The sequence below is a fragment of the Lepisosteus oculatus genome, unplaced genomic scaffold, assembly GCF_040954835.1.
Source record: "Lepisosteus oculatus isolate fLepOcu1 unplaced genomic scaffold, fLepOcu1.hap2 HAP2_SCAFFOLD_63, whole genome shotgun sequence".
In the NCBI taxonomy this organism is placed as follows: Eukaryota; Metazoa; Chordata; class Actinopteri; order Semionotiformes; family Lepisosteidae; genus Lepisosteus; species Lepisosteus oculatus.
Genome location: NW_027168182.1, coordinates 963,839 through 985,000, shown reverse-complemented (window position 1 = coordinate 985,000; position 21,162 = coordinate 963,839). Strand labels below are relative to the sequence as shown.

The window sequence follows — 21,162 nt, the reverse complement described above, 5'->3', positions numbered from 1 at the left end:
AGGGTGGCTTCATGTCGGAATGATAAAGTCTCCCCGTCCGGACATGAAAATGCCACTTTGTTACACACAAAAAAAGAATCAACAACAGAGAAATGCCCACAAGCATTTGAAAAGCCGCACCACGTCGCACTTGAAATAGCTCTTACATTAGTGGTAGACGCAGGAATCGCCTTTTTATTTACGCTCTTACCAACGCGATGGAAAGCAAAACAAAGCAAAGCAGAGCAAAACAAAACGAACAAACGAAAACCTTGCGTATAACGCCGTTACGTGCCCAAGCGGTATTGTACATCATCCTAGCACTGCACCCCGGGGCGTACGGTATATGGGAACGAGCACACGCCACGAATCGTCTCGAATCACTCCCTACAGCTGTAAGGCGCCTTGAAGCGTGCACCCCCAACATTCTTCTTTGCGCATGTGTGAAAGGTAAACTCTTGAGCAGACTCTGAACCAGCTCTAAGGAAACTAATCCGATTAGACGTTACTTTGACTCATCTTTTTACGCTCAGTGCTGGATTGCTCAAACTCCAGCTAGGGTTAGGGTTAGCATTCCCACGCTACTTAGACACTTTGTTTACGCTCAGTGCTGGATTTTGGGAACTTCAGGATGAGTGGGAATTTTCTCCTATCTGTCAATTCTGTTTTGTTTTGGAGACTCTTGGCTGCCTATGTTGTACAGTGCAGCGTGAAGGAAACATTTTCCAAAACTGTGTCAGCTCAAAAGTTGTAAGAAAACCTCTCCAGCTGCTTTAACTCTCTTCATTTTTGTCATTTAATGTGACACTCGATGTATAACTGGAGCCTCACATATGCAAATGGTGAGGCTCCAGTTCGACACCACTTTACAGTATATGACAAAAGCATGGCAGACTGTGCCGGACCGGCAGATAACTTCCGCTTATTTTTACCATATTAAACATTGGAAATCCTCCCACTTGTATTTGTGACACTTGATTTTGGCTCCACCTAAGACACTCTTAAATCTTCAAACACTTTTCTCTTCTCCTGGCCTGGCCTGTGCGGGGCTCGAACCCGTGACCTTGGCGTTATTAGCACCAGTGCAGTTTTCAGTGGGTGGGCTTTGTCAGATGGCTTGGAAAAACGCACTGTGTTTCGGCTCGGGAAACATCATGAGCAGTGTCCTGCATGTTTTCTGTGTATAGCTGTCTTTTAACGCATACAGAATTCATTCGAAATCATTGATTTCTCCAATTATCAAGGGTCCCTTAAAGGATGAGTCAAAGTAATGTCTAATCGGATTAGTTTCCTTAGAGCTGGTTCAGAGTTTGCTCAAGAGTTTACCTTTCACAGATGTGCAAAGAAGAATGTTGGGGGTGCACGCTTCAAGGTGCCTTACAGTGCGTCGTTTCCGACACAGTGTGGCCGGGTGTTTTCCGAGTTATCGCACGGATTGGGCACGCCCACAAGCCGAGAGCCGCAGGCGATGAGCCCGGGGCTGAACGGGCCCCACTGGCTAGTTTGTAAGGCCAGGTGCATTGCCAACCACGACCGGCAGCGCAGAGGCTTTGAATGCGGTCTGGGCTCCTGAAGCTATGCAGCCACGCACTCTGGTTTCTCTTCATCTCATACAAATCTTTCGCCTTTTACTAAAAATTTCCGTGGAGAGGAGCATGAATAAGTTCCATGCAATTTTTGTGCTTCCCTGCTTTCGGGTGGGGCGCAGCCTGGCTGGTCAAAGAGAGAAAACAAAAACGTTCGCAATCACTCTTGTTATGGCAATTGTGGCCGTCTGCTCCGCAAGTCCTCGGTCTCCGGCTTTCTGATTGGCGCTCTTTTCTTTGGGGGGCGGGAAGTGTCCGGCCGCAGGGGATCTTGGGACCTCGCTTTGCATAGCGGCTTCCCAGAGTGCGTCGTTTCCGGCACAGTGTGGCCGGGTGTTTTCCGAGTTATCGCACGGATTGGGCACGCTCGCAAGCCGTGAGCCGCAGGCGATGAGCCCGGAGCTGAACGGGCCCCACTGGCTCGTTTGTAAGGCCAGGTGTATTGCCAACCACGACCGGCAGGGCAGAGGCCTTGAAGGCGGCCTGGGCTCCTGCAGCTGTGCAGCCACGCACTCTGGTTTCTCTTCATCTCGTACAAATCTTTCGCCTTTTACTAAAGATTTCCGTGGAGAGGAGCATGAAGGAGTTCCATGCAATTTTTATGCTTCCCTGCCTTCGGGTGGGGCGCAACCTGGCTGGTCAAAGAGAGAAAACAAAAACGCTCGCAATTGGTCTTATGGCGATTGTGGCAGTCTGCTCCGAGAGTCCGCGGTCTCCGGCCGTCTGATTGGCGCTCTTTTCTTTGGGGGTGGGAAGTGTCCGGCCGCAGGGGATCTTGGGACCTCGCTTTGCATAGCGGCTTCCCAGAGTGCGTCGTTTCCGGCACAGTGTGGCCGGGTGTTTTCCGAGTTATCGCACGGATTGGGCACGCTCGCAAGCCGTGAGCCGCAGGCGATGAGCCCGGAGCTGAACGGGCCCCACTGGCTCGTTTGTAAGGCCAGGTGCATTGCCAACCATGACCGGCAGCGCAGAGGCTTTGAAGGCGGGCTGGGCTCCTGCAGCTGTGCAGCCACGCACTCTGGTTTCTCTTCATCTCGTACAAATCTTTCGCCTTTTACTAAAGATTTCCGTGGAGAGGAGCATGAATGAGTTCCATGCAATTTTTGTGCTTCCCTGCCTTCGGGTGGGGCGCAGCTGGGCTGGTCAAAGAGAGAAAACAAAAACGTTCGCAATCACTCTTGTTATGGCGATTGTGCCTGTCTGCTCCGCGAGTCCTCGGTCTCCGGCCGTCTGATTGGCGCTCTTTTCTTTGGGGGGCGGGAAGTGTCCGGCCGCAGGGGATCTTGGGACCTTGCCTGCATAGCGGCTTCCCAGAGTGCGTCGTTTCCGGCACAGTGTGGCCGGGTGTTTTCCGAGTTATCGCGCGGATTGGGCACGCTCGCAAGCCGTGAGCCGCAGGCGATGAGCCCGGAGCTGAACGGGCCCCACTGGCTCGTTTGTAAGGCCAGGTGCATTGCCAACCATGACCGGCAGCGCAGAGGCTTTGAAAGCGGGCTGGGCTCCTGCAGCTGTGCAGCCACGCACTCTGCTTTCTCTTCATCTCGTACAAATTTTTCGCCTTTTACTAAAGATTTCCGTGGAGAGGAGCATGAATGAGTTCCATGCAATTTTTGTGCTTCCCTGCCTTCGGGTGGGGCGCAGCTGGGCTGGTCAAAGAGAGAAAACAAAAACGTTCGCAATCACTCTTGATATGGCGATTGTGGCTGTCTGCTCCGCGAGTTCTCGGTCTCCGGCCGTCTGATTGGCGCTCTTTTCTTTGGGGGGCGGGAAGTGTCCGGCCGCAGGGGATCTTGGGACCTCGCTTTGCATAGCGGCTTCCCAGAGTGCGTCGTTTCCGGCACAGTGTGGCCGGGTGTTTTCCGAGTTATCGCACAGATTGGGCACGCTCGCAAGCCGTGAGCCGCAGGCGATGAGCCCGGAGCTGAACGGGCCCCACTGGCTCGTTTGTAAGGCCAGGTGTATTGCCAACCACGACCGGCAGGGCAGAGGCCTTGAAGGCGGCCTGGGCTCCTGCAGCTGTGCAGCCACGCACTTTGGTTTCTCTTCATCTCGTACAAATCTTTCGCCTTTTACTAAAGATTTCTGTGGAGAGGAGCATGAATGAGTTCCATGCAATTTTTGTGCTTCCCTGCCTTCGGGTGGGGCGCAGCCTGGCTGGTCAAAGAGAGAAAACAAAAACGTTCGCAATCACTCTTGTTATGGCGATTGTGGCAGTCTGCTCCGCGAGTCCTCGGTCTCCGGCCGTCTGATTGGCGCTCTTTTCTTTGGGGGGTGGGAAGAGTCCGGCCGCAGGGGATCTTGGGACCTCGCTTTGCATAGCGGCTTCCCAGAGTGCGTCGTTTCCGGCACAGTGTGGCTGGGTGTTTTCCGAGTTATCGCACGGATTGGGCACGCTCGCAAGCCGTGAGCCGCAGGCGATGAGCCCGGAGCTGAACGGGCCCCACTGGCTCGTTTGTAAGGCCAGGTGTATTGCCAACCACGACCGGCAGGGCAGAGGCCTTGAAGGCGGCCTGGGCTCCTGCAGCTGTGCAGCCACGCACTTTGGTTTCTCTTCATCTCGTACAAATCTTTCGCCTTTTACTAAAGATTTCCGTGGAGAGGAGCATGAATGAGTTCCATGCAATTTTTGTGCTTCCCTGCCTTCGGGTGGGGCGCAGCCTAGCTGGTCAAAGAGAGAAAACAAGCACGTTCGCAATCGCTCTTGTAATGGTGATTGTGGCCGTCTGCTCCGCGAGTCCTCGGTCTCCGGCCGTCTGATTGGCGCTCTTTTCTTTGGGGGGCGGGAAGTGTCCGGCCACAGGGGATCTTGGGACCTTGCCTGCATAGCGGCTTCCCAGAGTGCGTCGTTTCCGGCACAGTGTGGCCGGGTGTTTTCCGAGTTATCGCGCGGATTGGGCACGCTCGCAAGCTGAGAGCCGCAGGCGATGAGCCCGGAGCTGAACGGGCCCCACTGGCTAGTTTGTAAGGCCAGGTGCATTGCCAACCATGACCGGAAGCGCAGAGGCTTTGAAGGCGGCCTGGGCTCCTGCAGCTGTGCAGCCACGCACTCTGGTTTCCCTTCATCTCGTCCGAATCTTTCGCCTTTTACTAAAGATTTCTGTGGAGAGGCGCATGAATGAGTTACATGCAATTTTTGTGCTTTTCTGTCTTCGGGTGGGTCGCAGCTGGGTTGGTCAAAGAGAGAAAACAAGCACGTTCGCAATCGCTCTTGTAATGGTGATTGTGGCCGCCTGCTCCGCGAGTCCTCGGTCTCCGGCCGTCTGATTGGCGCTCTTTTCTTTGGGGGGCGGGAAGTGTCCCCCAAGTATTTTCATTGTTCAAATATACATTAATATACATTAAGTCTGACTATCATATAATAAGTTAAATACAAAACTAAAGAAAAAATAGGGTTAAATATAATTCAAAATATTTTGCTAACAATGTTAACTGTTTATGAATAATAAAATGTATTAACTAAGGAGTAGGATGGCACAGTTGTTAGTATGTTTTTTGTTTTGTTTCTTTTTCATAAATACAACAGTAGTACCTGATGTCTCAGTGGCTTTCAAAATTAAATTATGCATGCAAACCTGTGAACTAGAAAGATAACTAAGATTGTAATACTAATTAAATGACCGCGGGCACTTCCCACCCCCTCTACATTCTCAGAGTAGAACAGACTAACCTTCTAATGAAAGACGGTCCACCCCCCACGGACAGGAAAAGTGCCCACAGGCACTTAGACTTAATTTCGCCTTTTACTAAAGATTTCCGTGGAGAGGAGCATGAATGAGTTCCATGCAATTTTTGTGCTTCCCTGCCTTCGGGTGGGGCGCAGCCTAGCTGGTCAAAGAGAGAAAACAAGCACGTTCGCAATCGCTCTTGTAATGGTGATTGTGGCCGTCTGCTCCGCGAGTCCTCGGTCTCCGGCCGTCTGATTGGCGCTCTTTTCTTTGGGGGGTGTGAAGTGTCCGGCCGCAGGGGATCTTGGGACCTCGCTTTGCATAGCGGCTTCCCAGAGTGCGTCGTTTCCGGCACAGTGTGGCTGGGTGTTTTCCGACTTATCGCACGGATTGGGCACGGCCGCAAGCTGAGAGCCGCAGGCGATGAGCCCGGAGCTGAACGGGCCCCACTGGCTCGTTTGTAAGGCCAGGTGCATTGCCAACCATGACCGGCAGCGCAGAGGCTTTGAAGGCGGGCTGGGCTCCTGCAGCTGTGCAGCCACGCACTCTGGTTTCTCTTCATCTCGTACAAATCTTTCGCCTTTTACTAAAGATTTCCGTGGAGAGGAGCATGAATGAGTTCCATGCAATTTTTGTGCTTCCCTGTTTTCGGGTGGGGCGCAGCTGGGCTGGTCAAAGAGAGAAAACAAAAACGTTCGCAATCACTCTTGATATGGCGATTGTGGCTGTCTGCTCCGCGAGTTCTCGGTCTCCGGCCGTCTGATTGGCGCTCTTTTCTTTGGGGGGCGGGAAGTGTCCGGCCGCAGGGGATCTTGGGACCTCGCTTTGCATAGCGGCTTCCCAGAGTGCGTCGTTTCCGGCACAGTGTGGCCGGGTGTTTTCCGAGTTATCGCACGGATTGGGCACGCTCGCAAGCCGTGAGCCGCAGGCGATGAGCCCGGAGCTGAACGGGCCCCACTGGCTCGTTTGTAAGGCCAGGTGCATTGCCAACCATGACCGGCAGCGCAGAGGCTTTGAAGGCGGGCTGGGCTCCTGCAGCTGTGCAGCCACGCACTCTGGTTTCTCTTCATCTCGTACAAATCTTTCGCCTTTTACTAAAGATTTCCATGGAGAGGAGCATGAATGAGTTCCATGCAATTTTTGTGCTTCCCTGCCTTCGGGTGGGGCGCAGCTGGGCTGGTCAAAGAGAGAAAACAAAAACGTTCGCAATCACTCTTGATATGGCGATTGTGGCTGTCTGCTCCGCGAGTTCTCGGTCTCCGGCCGTCTGATTGGCGCTCTTTTCTTTGGGGGGCGGGAAGTGTCCGGCCGCAGGGGATCTTGGGACCTCGCTTTGCATAGCGGCTTCCCAGAGTGCGTCGTTTCCGGCACAGTGTGGCCGGGTGTTTTCCGAGTTATCGCACGGATTGGGCACGCTCGCAAGCCGTGAGCCGCAGGCGATGAGCCCGGAGCTGAACGGGCCCCACTGGCTCGTTTGTAAGGCCAGGTGTATTGCCAACCACGACCGGCAGGGCAGAGGCCTTGAAGGCGGCCTGGGCTCCTGCAGCTGTGCAACCACGCACTCTGGTTTCTCTTCATCTCGTACAAATCTTTCGCCTTTTACTAAAGATTTCCGTGGAGAGGAGCATGAATGAGTTCCATGCAATTTTTGTGCTTCCCTGCCTTCGGGTGGGGCGCAGCTTAGCTGGTCAAAGAGAGAAAACAAGCACGTTCGCAATCGCTCTTGTAATGGTGATTGTGGCCGCCTGCTCCGCGAGTCCTCGGTCTCCGGCCGTCTGATTGGCGCTCTTTTCTTTGGGGGGCGGGAAGTGTCCCCCAAGTATTTTCATTGTTCAAATATACATTAATATACATTAAGTCTGACTATCATATAATAAGTTAAATACAAAACTAAAGAAAAAATAGGGTTAAATATAATTCAAAATATTTTGCTAACAATGTTAACTGTTTATGAATAATAAAATGTATTAACTAAGGAGTAGGATGGCACAGTTGTTAGTATGTTTTTTGTTTTGTTTCTTTTTCATAAATACAACAGTAGTACCTGATGTCTCAGTGGCTTTCAAAATTAAATTATGCATGCAAACCTGTGAACTAGAAAGATAACTAAGATTGTAATACTAATTAAATGACCGCGGGCACTTCCCACCCCCTCTACATTCTCAGAGTAGAACAGACTAACCTTCTAATGAAAGACGGTCCACCCCCCACGGACAGGAAAAGTGCCCACAGGCACTTAGACTTAATTTCGCCTTTTACTAAAGATTTCCGTGGAGAGGAGCATGAATGAGTTCCATGCAATTTTTGTGCTTCCCTGCCTTCGGGTGGGGCGCAGCCTAGCTGGTCAAAGAGAGAAAACAAGCACGTTCGCAATCGCTCTTGTAATGGTGATTGTGGCCGTCTGCTCCGCGAGTCCTCGGTCTCCGGCCGTCTGATTGGCGCTCTTTTCTTTGGGGGGTGTGAAGTGTCCGGCCGCAGGGGATCTTGGGACCTCGCTTTGCATAGCGGCTTCCCAGAGTGCGTCGTTTCCGGCACAGTGTGGCTGGGTGTTTTCCGACTTATCGCACGGATTGGGCACGGCCGCAAGCTGAGAGCCGCAGGCGATGAGCCCGGAGCTGAACGGGCCCCACTGGCTCGTTTGTAAGGCCAGGTGCATTGCCAACCATGACCGGCAGCGCAGAGGCTTTGAAGGCGGGCTGGGCTCCTGCAGCTGTGCAGCCACGCACTCTGGTTTCTCTTCATCTCGTACAAATCTTTCGCCTTTTACTAAAGATTTCCATGGAGAGGAGCATGAATGAGTTCCATGCAATTTTTGTGCTTCCCTGTCTTCGGGTGGGGCGCAGCTGGGCTGGTCAAAGAGAGAAAACAAAAACGTTCGCAATCACTCTTGATATGGCGATTGTGGCTGTCTGCTCCGCGAGTTCTCGGTCTCCGGCCGTCTGATTGGCGCTCTTTTCTTTGGGGGGCGGGAAGTGTCCGGCCGCAGGGGATCTTGGGACCTCGCTTTGCATAGCGGCTTCCCAGAGTGCGTCGTTTCCGGCACAGTGTGGCCGGGTGTTTTCCGAGTTATCGCACGGATTGGGCACGCTCGCAAGCCGTGAGCCGCAGGCGATGAGCCCGGAGCTGAACGGGCCCCACTGGCTCGTTTGTAAGGCCAGGTGCATTGCCAACCATGACCGGCAGCGCAGAGGCTTTGAAGGCGGGCTGGGCTCCTGCAGCTGTGCAGCCACGCACTCTGGTTTCTCTTCATCTCGTACAAATCTTTCGCCTTTTACTAAAGATTTCCATGGAGAGGAGCATGAATGAGTTCCATGCAATTTTTGTGCTTCCCTGCCTTCGGGTGGGGCGCAGCTGGGCTGGTCAAAGAGAGAAAACAAAAACGTTCGCAATCACTCTTGATATGGCGATTGTGGCTGTCTGCTCCGCGAGTTCTCGGTCTCCGGCCGTCTGATTGGCGCTCTTTTCTTTGGGGGGCGGGAAGTGTCCGGCCGCAGGGGATCTTGGGACCTCGCTTTGCATAGCGGCTTCCCAGAGTGCGTCGTTTCCGGCACAGTGTGGCCGGGTGTTTTCCGAGTTATCGCACGGATTGGGCACGCTCGCAAGCCGTGAGCCGCAGGCGATGAGCCCGGAGCTGAACGGGCCCCACTGGCTCGTTTGTAAGGCCAGGTGTATTGCCAACCACGACCGGCAGGGCAGAGGCCTTGAAGGCGGCCTGGGCTCCTGCAGCTGTGCAACCACGCACTCTGGTTTCTCTTCATCTCGTACAAATCTTTCGCCTTTTACTAAAGATTTCCGTGGAGAGGAGCATGAATGAGTTCCATGCAATTTTTGTGCTTCCCTGCCTTCGGGTGGGGCGCAGCCTAGCTGGTCAAAGAGAGAAAACAAGCACGTTCGCAATCGCTCTTGTAATGGTGATTGTGGCCGTCTGCTCCGCGAGTCCTCGGTCTCCGGCCGTCTGATTGGCGCTCTTTTCTTTGGGGGGTGTGAAGTGTCCGGCCGCAGGGGATCTTGGGACCTCGCTTTGCATAGCGGCTTCCCAGAGTGCGTCGTTTCCGGCACAGTGTGGCTGGGTGTTTTCCGACTTATCGCACGGATTGGGCACGGCCGCAAGCTGAGAGCCGCAGGCGATGAGCCCGGAGCTGAACGGGCCCCACTGGCTCGTTTGTAAGGCCAGGTGCATTGCCAACCATGACCGGCAGCGCAGAGGCTTTGAAGGCGGGCTGGGCTCCTGCAGCTGTGCAGCCACGCACTCTGGTTTCTCTTCATCTCGTACAAATCTTTCGCCTTTTACTAAAGATTTCCGTGGAGAGGAGCATGAATGAGTTCCATGCAATTTTTGTGCTTCCCTGTCTTCGGGTGGGGCGCAGCTGGGCTGGTCAAAGAGAGAAAACAAAAACGTTCGCAATCACTCTTGATATGGCGATTGTGGCTGTCTGCTCCGCGAGTTCTCGGTCTCCGGCCGTCTGATTGGCGCTCTTTTCTTTGGGGGGCGGGAAGTGTCCGGCCGCAGGGGATCTTGGGACCTCGCTTTGCATAGCGGCTTCCCAGAGTGCGTCGTTTCCGGCACAGTGTGGCCGGGTGTTTTCCGAGTTATCGCACGGATTGGGCACGCTCGCAAGCCGTGAGCCGCAGGCGATGAGCCCGGAGCTGAACGGGCCCCACTGGCTCGTTTGTAAGGCCAGGTGCATTGCCAACCATGACCGGCAGCGCAGAGGCTTTGAAGGCGGGCTGGGCTCCTGCAGCTGTGCAGCCACGCACTCTGGTTTCTCTTCATCTCGTACAAATCTTTCGCCTTTTACTAAAGATTTCCATGGAGAGGAGCATGAATGAGTTCCATGCAATTTTTGTGCTTCCCTGCCTTCGGGTGGGGCGCAGCTGGGCTGGTCAAAGAGAGAAAACAAAAACGTTCGCAATCACTCTTGATATGGCGATTGTGGCTGTCTGCTCCGCGAGTTCTCGGTCTCCGGCCGTCTGATTGGCGCTCTTTTCTTTGGGGGGCGGGAAGTGTCCGGCCGCAGGGGATCTTGGGACCTCGCTTTGCATAGCGGCTTCCCAGAGTGCGTCGTTTCCGGCACAGTGTGGCCGGGTGTTTTCCGAGTTATCGCACGGATTGGGCACGCTCGCAAGCCGTGAGCCGCAGGCGATGAGCCCGGAGCTGAACGGGCCCCACTGGCTCGTTTGTAAGGCCAGGTGTATTGCCAACCACGACCGGCAGGGCAGAGGCCTTGAAGGCGGCCTGGGCTCCTGCAGCTGTGCAACCACGCACTCTGGTTTCTCTTCATCTCGTACAAATCTTTCGCCTTTTACTAAAGATTTCCGTGGAGAGGAGCATGAATGAGTTCCATGCAATTTTTGTGCTTCCCTGCCTTCGGGTGGGGCGCAGCTTAGCTGGTCAAAGAGAGAAAACAAGCACGTTCGCAATCGCTCTTGTAATGGTGATTGTGGCCGCCTGCTCCGCGAGTCCTCGGTCTCCGGCCGTCTGATTGGCGCTCTTTTCTTTGGGGGGCGGGAAGTGTCCCCCAAGTATTTTCATTGTTCAAATATACATTAATATACATTAAGTCTGACTATCATATAATAAGTTAAATACAAAACTAAAGAAAAAATAGGGTTAAATATAATTCAAAATATTTTGCTAACAATGTTAACTGTTTATGAATAATAAAATGTATTAACTAAGGAGTAGGATGGCACAGTTGTTAGTATGTTTTTTGTTTTGTTTCTTTTTCATAAATACAACAGTAGTACCTGATGTCTCAGTGGCTTTCAAAATTAAATTATGCATGCAAACCTGTGAACTAGAAAGATAACTAAGATTTTAATACTAATTAAATGACCGCGGGCACTTCCCACCCCCTCTACATTCTCAGAGTAGAACAGACTAACCTTCTAATGAAAGACGGTCCACCCCCCACGGACAGGAAAAGTGCCCACAGGCACTTAAACTTAATATGGTCAGTAACGGTAAACAGTAACATGGTAAGAAGGAGCACGTACAAACGTTTTCGAAATAACCACATGTAAGACTCTGATCCTAAAAATGTTTAGGGAGAAAGTGGAATACTGGTGTGCTTCCAGAAGAATCAGTATGGCTCAGAGATTAAATAAAACTTCACAGACATTAACGAAGAGCATAACGCGTGTACTGTATACACTGCAAGTACTGTACAACCCAACTCTCTGCAGGAGTGCTGGCTGTGACGAATTGAACCGGTTTCACGGGTATTTTCAAAGTAGGAGGCGAGATTTCCAGCGAAAGACACCCCCTCAAAAACCCAGTAAATACAGTACTTACTAGTTAAAGGCTAGGCTCCCGACTACGGCGAAAGGAACCCTTCTTTCATTAGAAGACAATGAACATATTTTAGCCCTGAATGAATTAATAGCAAACATGGTTTACATAAAAGACATTTTTCCAAGAAAGTTTAGCCTTTGTCACTAATGAAACCACTAAATAAAGACATAAATAGAAAAATCTTAAGATTTTTAAAATACATGACTTTGCTAAAATTTATTTGAAAATAAAAACAATTACAACCGCCAGGGGAAAGAGAGAACAGGGGAGGGATGTTGGTTTTGCATAAGGGGCGGGGCTATGGAAAGTAGGTATGTTTGGGAATGTGTAGTTACATGTTCTGGCTGTTTGTGAATTATCGTTGTTGAGTATGGAGTGTTGAGGTATTGATTTTATGTAATGCTTTATGTTGAAAATTGAGGTGGATTTTGTTTATGATAAACAGGATAAACTGGGATGGGAGGAAGGTTTGGTTTTGCATAAGGGGCGGGATTATGATAATTGGAGGACTTTGCGAGTGTAAAATGGTTTGATTATTTGATTTTGTATTGTGGTTGTTATCTATGTTTTTGGTTGGTATTATGTTTATATGGTTGTTTTTGTTGGTTGGTTGTTATTATGGTTATTAATAATATGATCTATAGTTGAAATCTGAGCCTAAATAAAAAGAAAAAGCAAGTGATTAGGTTTATGAGCAATCTAATTACTTATTCATTTAAAAAGCTATATAAAATAAAGTTTATTATTAATTTGCTGGACAGAGCGGTGAACATTATTATGCATAAGACAAAGATAACGATCCTGATCAGTTTAGAAATCTGTGTACGCTGTAAGGTTTTTACTTCTTAAACTTTTAAAATACACGTTTTGAATAGAAAGAAATCCTCTTCCTGGTATAGCACACCAGCACGTCTTTTTTCTCCAATCAGAGGGGTGTCAGATGGTGTCAGCCAATCACCATTCTGCGTTGGGTAGCAACGGGTGACTGTTCTCAGGCGGAAGATGTAAACAGCTTAATGTTCGTGTTAAATATTTTTTTTTTAATTCAATTAAACGGGCACAGTTAAGACATTAAATATACATATACATACTGTATACAGTACAGTTTGCATACGGTAATATGTTTATGTTACGCGATTAAAAAATAAATAAATAAAAATGAAAAGTCCAGCAGCAGCTGGATTCAAACACACAACCTGCCAGTTGGTAGTCACGCACCTAGACCAGTAGGCTATAAGACAGCTCGCATGATCAGGCAGGCGAAACAGCCCTACATAGCTCTGCCGCAGTACACGGATATAATCATACCGTTATTAAATTCTTGAGATACGCGATTCCATATTATATTCCCTTTTAATCAAATTCTAAAAGTATGCTTGTTGACTCCGGTATCACGTTAGTTAAAGACTTCGAAGCTTACAATGTTTAGGGAGAAATGGAATACTGGTGTGTATTTTTTTCTTTAAAGTACCAAGACCAGCTATATACTGTATGTTTACGTTCCAAAATTAATATCGTTTATGGCCTTCACACGCGTTACAGTATGCTCCTATTCTTTTTATGCTCAGCTACTAAGATTTCCCTTCAGTGGTAAAATTCAATATCTACAACGGGCACAGTAAAGACGTTTACAGTAAGTCTTTCTACGACAGACCAACGGACCACGAGTGCCCCTGTCGGTCAACCAATCACGCACCGCGTGACCGGCCTTTGACCGGTAGGCGGTCAAAGGTCTTTTCTAGGTCTACACTTAAAATGCACAGAGGGAGGGAGCGATCCTCTGAGTACAGACAGACATCCCTCAACAAGGCCAGGTTGTCGCTCATCAGGCGTCCTGCTATCCCACAAGTCTGTTCTTTCCCTACCAGTGAGGCCACTACATTTTGTAGGCGCAGGAAAAGGGCTTTGGACAGGATCTTAGTGTCCACGCCTAACAGGCTGAGGGGTCTCCAGTTCTTTATGTCATTCTTTGCTCCTTTCTTAAACAAGAGAGAGATAGTGCCTTCTCTTAAGGAGTCAGGCAGCAATTCTGTCTTATAGCTTTCCTCGAATAGGAGCAGTAGTGGATCCTGAAGCAGATCCCAAAAGGTGCAATAAAATTCTTTAGGGAGCCCGTCAGCACCCGGAGTTTTCCCCTGCTGTAAGCTCTCCATAGCCTGTCTCAGCTCTTCTACTGTCAAATCCCTCTCAAGTACTTCCCTATCTTCTTCACTCAAAACGTTTTCTAGCTTTGAGGTAAAAAAATGAATTTCTTCATCCTTTACCTCTGTAGAGCTGTACAGTCTTGAGTAGAAGGCCTCGGTGCAGGAGAGGATAGCACTCGGCTCTGTTCTCTCTCGTCCCTCCTCATCAACTACACTTTCCATGACAGACTTGGAGCCTACCACTTTCCTGAAAAAGAAGCGAGTACACTTCTTATTTTCTTCCAAGAACTGCACTCTGCTTCTTAACAGCACTCCTCGACTACTTTCTTCGGCTGTACTCCGGATGTCCTTTTTTAAAAGGGTGATATCCTCGAGCACATCGAAGCCACTGTGCAGCATCGTGTAGAGACGCTGCAGCTGCCTCTGTTTCCTGGCTAGCACTCCTCTCCATCTGGCAGCAGCCTTCCTTCCCTCAGCCATGAAAAAGGCCTTTGTCCTCACCTTCACCTCCTCCCACCACTCTCCTACTGACCCGTACAGACACTGCAAGGACAGCCACTGTGATAGTTTCTCCTTGTAGCGGGATACTACCCCCTCGTTCTCTAGCAGCTTTGTGTTGAGTTTCCAGAAGCCTGGGCCAAAGACAGTCCCGCCCTGGAGTTCCACTCTACACCCTAAAGCCTGATGATCTGAGAAGAAGACAGGCTGAAGAGTGACCCCAACAACTTTCACTCTCTCTGAGACAAAGCAATAGTTAATTCTGGAGCTGCTATTCCTCCCTGACCATGTATATCCTGCTGTTGTGGGATATATACATCTATATGTGTCTGAGAGTTTAAAGTCTTGAACTAAGTTTTGCAGGGCCAGTGAGCTGGAATCCAATTTTATCAGAGAGCTAGACTGCCTGTCTGTGTGCTCTAAGATACAATTAAAATCCCCTCCCACTATCACGTCTGTGCTACTTAACAATAGGGGAGAGAGTGCCTTGAGTAGCTCCACCCTTCCTCCCACGTCAGTAGGACAATACACATTGATTAGCCGCAGGTTAACGGTCCCCCATTCCACATCCACACACAGCAACCTGCCATCTATGACCCTCTGAATACTTTTCAATTTGAAAGCCCATCCTTTGAAAAGAATGGCCACGCCAGAGGCTCTGTTGTTATTGTCCCCTGACCAAACAGAAGGCCCTTTATCCCACCTATCTTCAAAGCTTTTATACCTCTCTTGATAGGCTAAAGCACACTCCTGCAACATCAACACATCTCCCTCTCTCTGCTGGAGGTAATCAAAGACACACTGGCATTTAACTCTGTCATTGATACCTCTGGTGTTAAGAGAAATTATGTTTAGAGCCATATTACATAAGAAAGTGGAACCAGTCTTTACAAAACACATTTCTCTTCGGTCTCACCTGTTACCTTCTCTTTTTCTTTTTCTTCTTACCAATTTCCTGCCAGCCATCCTCTGAATGAGCCTTCATCAGGGTGGCAGCAGTAAAAGCGTTCACGGAGTCCATTTCAAGGAAGGGGGTAGAGGGAGGGGTGGAGGGGTTCCAGCTGTCCCCATCGCCATGCTCTCCTTCCTCCTCGCTCGGGGAGAAAACAGAGTCATTTTTCCTTTTCCTCAAGTCCAGCTCCTGGGAGCACCGAGGGGAAAGGGGTGCAGCCGATGCACCAGTCTCCTCTTCCCCCTCACCCACCAGCTGTTGCAGATCCTCCGTGATGGACTGGATGGAGGAGAGGAGGGCATCTGTAGCACTTGCAGAGTCTGAGAAAAGCAGCTCCGCTGAATCCTGGGTATCGTCGCTGGACCCGCTCCACCGGGGGGCCCCACACTGGCCCTCGTTCTGAGGAGCAGGAGTGGGGGAGGGGTCCTCGCTGTTCTCGGGGGTTTTCAAACCCTCGTGCTTGTCTGGTGCAGTCTGCGGTTGTGGGGGCTAAGTGGATTTCTCTTCCACCGGCCCCGGAGCCACAGCAGGACTGATCCTGGCTGGAGGCTGAGACTCTTTGTCCAACAAGGGTTCTTTGTTTGACTTGTTGTTTGCTTTGGCTTTTTCGGGCCGGGTTGGCTGAAACAAGCACTGCCTCATCCTTTCTCATTTTGAGTTTATAGGCGTAGGCGTGAGGGCAGTTCTTAAAAACGTGTCCTTCCGAGCCACATAAATTGCACTTTGGCAGCATTGAACAGTCAGAGGCTTAATGTCCCTGTTTGCCACAGGTCTTGCAGCATTTCACAGTGCAAGACGATGCCAGGTGTCCCACAGCACCACAGCGCCGACACACCTTTGGTTGTCCCACATAAAAAACATAGCCATTGCAGGCGCCCAGCCGGATTGTAGAGGGCAGGTGCCTTAAGCCTCCATTTACATTGTCCTGTAGCAAGCGAACCTCGAATTTCCTTGCTCCTGTTTTTATACCGTCAACATCTCTAACCTCAGTTCCATGGTGGACGGTGCAGTACTGCTTAAGCCAGGTGTGAATGTCCTCCGTCTTTGCCATTTCCGAGAACATAACAACATGCACCGTTTTCCTCTCTCTCTGTGTCAGAGGCTGCAAGTTGATCTTCTCAAGGGCAGGAACTTTCCCTCTTTTTGCCTCAAACACATCCACACATTGTTCAAACAGAGAATAGGTAGCAAAAACAACCTCAAATGCTTTCTGACCTGGGAGAGCGAAGATGAAATACAAGTGCCGAGGTTCAAAGCCAAGTTCCTTCTGTAACACTTTTCTGCTGAACTGCATACGATCCATGAAGAGGTCATCCAAAAGCTCAAAACGTACAGCATTCTTGCGGGATCCAAAGGTTGCCATCTCAAACTGCAAAACAAACACTGCTTCCACAAAACAAGAAAACAATCCAACTATTCCAACTACAGGCTGATCAAGGTATCTCCCCTGCCAGGTAAGCCGAGAGCCGCAGGCGATGAGCCCGGAGCTGAACGGGCCCCACTGGCTCGTTTGTAAGGCCAGGTGCATTGCCAACCACGACCGGCAGGGCAGAGGCTTTGAAGGCGGCCTGGGCTCCTGCAGCTGTGTTGCCACGCACTCTGGTTTCTCTTCATCTCATACAAATCTTTTGCCTTTTACTAAAGATTTCCATGGAGAGGAGCATGAATGAGTTCCATACAATTTTTGTGCTTCCCTGCCTTCGGGTGGGGCGCAGCTGGGCTGGTCAAAGAGAGAAAACAAAACCGCTCACAATCGCTCTTACAATGCAGTAAGTAGCACAGGCTACTTAAACACATGAATGCAAAACAGCATTTTTCAGCTGATTTAAAATGTACCTAAAGGAGAAGCATTATTGAAGACCATCAATTACCAAGAGCTTTTGTCAAAGGTTTTGGTAGTCATTTTGAATGACCACAGAGCACTGTGACCTCGTTTTTACATCTCATCCAAAAGACAGCGCCCTTTTACAACACAGCATCTCCGTCACTATACTGGGGCATTGGGACCCGAACAGACCTCAGGGTGAGCGCCCCCCCGCCGGCACCATTAACACCGCTTCCAGCTGGAAGCTTTGTTTTTCCCTGTAGCTCACCCTAATCCGGGTACTGACCTGGCTCACACCTGCTTAGCTTCAGTGGGTTTTCAGTTGCGAGTTGCAAGGGGATGCAAGTGATGGAGCCACTCGCTGCAAAAGCCACTGCATTGGCCGAGAATCGAACCCGAGCCGCCCGTGTGGCAGGGGAGAATTCTACCACTGAACCACCAATGCTCAGTGCCTGGGCCTTCAAAAAAGACGCTTTTTTGGTGCTCTGTGCAAAACGCGTCGACATCTGCTTCCAGCTGCAAAATGCCATTCACGGACGCTGAAGAACTTATTTCCGGGTACAAGCGATTGGGCGTTTTAAAACCACCAGGAACAGCAAAGAGGCGCGCTTCTTTGCTTGTGCCGAAACACACCGACTGGAGGCGGACAACGTAGTCGGCAGGATTGGAACCTGCGCAGGGAAACCCCAATGGATTTCTAGTCCATCGCCTTAACCACTCGGCCATGACTACAGCAAGCCCCATTGCCGCTGCGTTCTTGCTACAATCTTACCTGGATCGCGAGGCGCCGGCGGAAGCCTATTTCAAAGTCGTTCTCCGTTTCAAAAAAACATTTCCAAAATACAAGCCTTGCAGACAGACACGCCTCAGAGGACTTAAGGGTGGCTTCATGTCGGAATGATAAAGTCTCCCCGTCCGGACATGAAAATGCCACTTTGTTACACACAAAAAAAGAATCAACAACAGAGAAATGCCCACAAGCATTTGAAAAGCCGCACCACGTCGCACTTGAAATAGCTCTTACATTAGTGGTAGATGCAGGAATCGCCTTTTTATTTACGCTCTTACCAACGCGATGGAAAGCAAAACAAAGCAAAGCAGAGCAAAACAAAACAAACAAACGAAAACCCTCACGTCCTGCACTTGCATATAACGCCGTTACGTGCCCAAGCGGTATTGTACGTCATCCTAGCACTGCACCCCGGGTCGTACGGTATATGGGAACGAGCACACGCCATGAATCGTCTCGAATCACTCCCTACAGCTGTAAGGCGCCTTGAAGCGTGCACCCCCAAAATTCTTTGCGCATCTGTGAAAGGTAAACTCTTGAGCAAACTCTGAACCAGCTCTAAGGAAACTAATCCGATTAGACGTTACTTTGACTCATCTTCTTACGCTCAGTGCCGGATTGCTCAAACTCCAGCTAGGGTTAGGGTTAGCATTCCCACGCTACTTAGACACTTTGTTTACGCTCAGTGCTGGATTTTGGGAACTTCAGGACAAGTGGGAATTTTCTCCTATCTGTCCATTCTGTTTTGTTTTGGAGACTCTTGGCTGCCTATGTTGTTCAGTGCAGCGTGAAGGAAACATTTTCCAAAACTGTGTCAGCTCAAAAGTTGTAAGAAAACCTCTCCAGCTGCTTTAACTCTCTTCATTTTTGTCATTTAATGTGACACTCGATGTATAACTGGAGCCTCACATATGCAAATGGTGAGGCTCCAGTTCGACATCCAGTTCGACACCACTTTACAGTATATGACAAAAGCATGGCAGACTGTGCCGGACCAGCTGGTAACTTCCGCTTATTTTGACCATATTAAACATTGGAAATCTTCCCACTTGCATTTGTGACACTTGATTTTGGCTCCACCTAAGACACTCTTAAATCTTCAAACACTTTTCTCTTCTCCCGCAACACACTTGTCTGTCGGCACTATGTGGCAGCGTTGCATGACAACCCATCTCACCACGGAAAGGAACCTAACAGCTTTGGTAAGAGAGTAGAATTACCTGAAGAACTGCTTTCCATGGAAGCAGGACCAAGCGATGTAGCATTTTTATAGTACCAGGAAAGGAGAAGCGGCACTTCGCCTTTGCCGCACAAGCACAAGGTGACGTGCGGCAGACGCCGTAGTCGGCAAGATTCGAACCTGAGCGGGGAGTCCCCAGTGGATTTCAAGTCCATCGCCTTAACTACTCGGCCACGACTACAGCGAGCTCCCCTCCGCCGCATTCCTCCTATAATCTAACGGCGTGCGAGGTGGCTGCGGAAACTTTTTTAAAGTCGCTCTCCGTAAAAAAAAAAATACCTTTCACAAGATACATGCCGGCAGACAGACACGCCTCAGAGGGTTTAAGGCTGGCTTCACGTTCAAATGATAAAGTCTCCCCGTCTGGATGTCAAAATGCAACTTTGGCAGACAGAAAAAACATCAACAAACCACAAATGTGGACAAGGATTTTACAAGCTGCACCACACTGCACTTTCAAAAGCATTTACATTCGTGTTAGACGCAGGAATTGTTTTTGTTTTGCGCGCTTACGAACGCCATAGAAAACGAAACAAAACAAAAGCCCTCAGCTCCTGCACTTGATTATAATGCCGTTACGTGTCGAAGCAGGAATTTACGTCATCTTACCACTGCAACATGGGGAATAGAGGGAAATGAACACACGCTACGAATCGTCTCAATCACTCCCTAGAGTCGTAAGGCACATTGAAGGGTGCACCCCCATCATTAATCGTTGGGCCTCTGTAAAAGGAAAGCTGTTGAGCAGTCTTTGAAACAGCTCGGATGAAACACTTGATTGCTTCCATGTGCATCTGGAGCCCACTTCTTATTTTCACTTCACGCCGCCCAAAGCATTTCTAAAACAGGAGATTCGCGTTTGGGAATGCGCCCTGCCCTACAAATAAAACAGGTCTACGGGTCTGAAACCTGCTCCACGGAAAACAGTTCTGTTGCGCTTTTGATCAAAGGGAGATTCTCTGTTCTTACTTTTTGATGACATAACACCCAAAGGGGCTTCTTTGGAGCTGGATTCCAACCAGCATCCTAAAGTTTCTTGGCGGTATCCTTTACAGTCCTCTGTTCGGTCGACAAGGAACAGAAGGGGGCAGCTTTCCTCACACATACAGTGCAATGTACTGTAGTGTTCCCCTTCATTGAATTCGCAGTTCTGCATCAGACCTCAAACTCGTTTCCTTAGCTTGGATTTAAGCCACGAAGCAGGCTTCTACTGTATAAACGTCTAGAGGAATCACAAACTATTTGAGAGGCCATCATCCCAGGGGGAACTGACAAAGTCTATCCCTAAACACCTAGCACAGTCTCTCGAGAGACTGTCAAAAATCGCTTTCTCCGTTTGTGCTGCAAGTAAGTGAAAACGCGGTCTCAACCCAGAGCCACTTGGCAGCAGCGGCACGTAAATACTGTTACTGCCACTGCTCGATACCAACGTTAGCCTACTATACCATGTTCAGCCACCGCTAGAAAATGTAAGGCTCTAGTACTGGAGCAAACAAAAGGAGGGCCAACGTCAAACGTAGAGGATGGGATTTGAACCCATGCGTGCAGAGCACAATGGATTAGCAGTCCATCGCCTTAACCACTCGGCCACCTCGTCAATGAAACTGGGCTGTCCAGACATGGGTTGGCGCGCTCCAGATGATCTTTTTCTTTTTTTTCCCTCGTACTCGAGGGTCCTTTTCCTGTTCCACATGCGATTTCAACATTTTCCTTGGGAGATGTCAAGCCAGCAAGCCACTGCTGTGCTTCAGTGGCCAGTGTGGAGTTCAGTGGCCCTGTTGTACACAGAAAGCACATTGAGCTCCTTGGACATGAAAAGTTCCAGATAAAAGCCATTTGTCATCCTTTCTCTTGGTGTCGATGTTGCTATTGTATGTAAAGGTGGCAACTTGCTCAGCGAGCAGGCGGAGCACACACCGAATGCAGATGTGTCTGAGTGGTGTGTCCAAGTGGCTGCAAAAGGACAACCCTCCCGGGGCCCCGTGGCTTAGTTGGCTAAAGCGCTTGTCTCTTAAACAGGAGATCCTGAGTCCGAATCCCAGTGGTGCCTTCTTTGTTCTGTCTTCTCGAACAGAACTGGTCCTTACAGACAACCGCCTACAGCTAGACTTAATTAAATGCAAGTATTCATTTCCTGTCTTTAACACGACTTGTTTTTCTTAAAATGGATGGAACTTGCAAAACATGA

General features: G+C 49.8%; 17 non-coding genes across 17 annotated transcripts; all 17 read left to right on the top strand.

Moving 5' to 3' along the window:
* Positions 1 to 1,566: 1,566 nt before the first annotated feature.
* Positions 1,567 to 1,683, top strand: LOC138232456 (U5 spliceosomal RNA). Its single transcript, XR_011187185.1, has one exon. It is a non-coding gene; the product is annotated as a U5 spliceosomal RNA (small nuclear RNA).
* Positions 1,684 to 2,074: 391 nt separating this feature from the next.
* LOC138232424 (U5 spliceosomal RNA) lies at positions 2,075 to 2,191 on the top strand. The gene has a single exon (XR_011187153.1). It is a non-coding gene; the product is annotated as a U5 spliceosomal RNA (small nuclear RNA).
* A 387-nt stretch (positions 2,192 to 2,578) lies between these two features.
* On the top strand, positions 2,579 to 2,695 carry LOC138232419 (U5 spliceosomal RNA). The gene has a single exon (XR_011187148.1). It is a non-coding gene; the product is annotated as a U5 spliceosomal RNA (small nuclear RNA).
* Positions 2,696 to 3,085: 390 nt separating this feature from the next.
* Positions 3,086 to 3,202, top strand: LOC138232437 (U5 spliceosomal RNA). The gene has a single exon (XR_011187166.1). It is a non-coding gene; the product is annotated as a U5 spliceosomal RNA (small nuclear RNA).
* Positions 3,203 to 3,593: 391 nt separating this feature from the next.
* On the top strand, positions 3,594 to 3,710 carry LOC138232443 (U5 spliceosomal RNA). Its single transcript, XR_011187172.1, has one exon. It is a non-coding gene; the product is annotated as a U5 spliceosomal RNA (small nuclear RNA).
* A 391-nt stretch (positions 3,711 to 4,101) lies between these two features.
* LOC138232423 (U5 spliceosomal RNA) lies at positions 4,102 to 4,218 on the top strand. The gene has a single exon (XR_011187152.1). It is a non-coding gene; the product is annotated as a U5 spliceosomal RNA (small nuclear RNA).
* A 390-nt stretch (positions 4,219 to 4,608) lies between these two features.
* On the top strand, positions 4,609 to 4,722 carry LOC138232461 (U5 spliceosomal RNA). The gene has a single exon (XR_011187190.1). It is a non-coding gene; the product is annotated as a U5 spliceosomal RNA (small nuclear RNA).
* A 1,050-nt stretch (positions 4,723 to 5,772) lies between these two features.
* LOC138232420 (U5 spliceosomal RNA) lies at positions 5,773 to 5,889 on the top strand. The gene has a single exon (XR_011187149.1). It is a non-coding gene; the product is annotated as a U5 spliceosomal RNA (small nuclear RNA).
* A 391-nt stretch (positions 5,890 to 6,280) lies between these two features.
* Positions 6,281 to 6,397, top strand: LOC138232436 (U5 spliceosomal RNA). Its single transcript, XR_011187165.1, has one exon. It is a non-coding gene; the product is annotated as a U5 spliceosomal RNA (small nuclear RNA).
* A 391-nt stretch (positions 6,398 to 6,788) lies between these two features.
* On the top strand, positions 6,789 to 6,905 carry LOC138232418 (U5 spliceosomal RNA). Its single transcript, XR_011187147.1, has one exon. It is a non-coding gene; the product is annotated as a U5 spliceosomal RNA (small nuclear RNA).
* Positions 6,906 to 7,952: 1,047 nt separating this feature from the next.
* LOC138232440 (U5 spliceosomal RNA) lies at positions 7,953 to 8,069 on the top strand. The gene has a single exon (XR_011187169.1). It is a non-coding gene; the product is annotated as a U5 spliceosomal RNA (small nuclear RNA).
* A 391-nt stretch (positions 8,070 to 8,460) lies between these two features.
* On the top strand, positions 8,461 to 8,577 carry LOC138232435 (U5 spliceosomal RNA). Its single transcript, XR_011187164.1, has one exon. It is a non-coding gene; the product is annotated as a U5 spliceosomal RNA (small nuclear RNA).
* A 391-nt stretch (positions 8,578 to 8,968) lies between these two features.
* LOC138232417 (U5 spliceosomal RNA) lies at positions 8,969 to 9,085 on the top strand. The gene has a single exon (XR_011187146.1). It is a non-coding gene; the product is annotated as a U5 spliceosomal RNA (small nuclear RNA).
* Positions 9,086 to 9,476: 391 nt separating this feature from the next.
* Positions 9,477 to 9,593, top strand: LOC138232422 (U5 spliceosomal RNA). Its single transcript, XR_011187151.1, has one exon. It is a non-coding gene; the product is annotated as a U5 spliceosomal RNA (small nuclear RNA).
* A 391-nt stretch (positions 9,594 to 9,984) lies between these two features.
* Positions 9,985 to 10,101, top strand: LOC138232434 (U5 spliceosomal RNA). The gene has a single exon (XR_011187163.1). It is a non-coding gene; the product is annotated as a U5 spliceosomal RNA (small nuclear RNA).
* A 391-nt stretch (positions 10,102 to 10,492) lies between these two features.
* LOC138232416 (U5 spliceosomal RNA) lies at positions 10,493 to 10,609 on the top strand. The gene has a single exon (XR_011187145.1). It is a non-coding gene; the product is annotated as a U5 spliceosomal RNA (small nuclear RNA).
* Positions 10,610 to 16,713: 6,104 nt separating this feature from the next.
* Positions 16,714 to 16,830, top strand: LOC138232446 (U5 spliceosomal RNA). The gene has a single exon (XR_011187175.1). It is a non-coding gene; the product is annotated as a U5 spliceosomal RNA (small nuclear RNA).
* Positions 16,831 to 21,162: the final 4,332 nt, after the last annotated feature.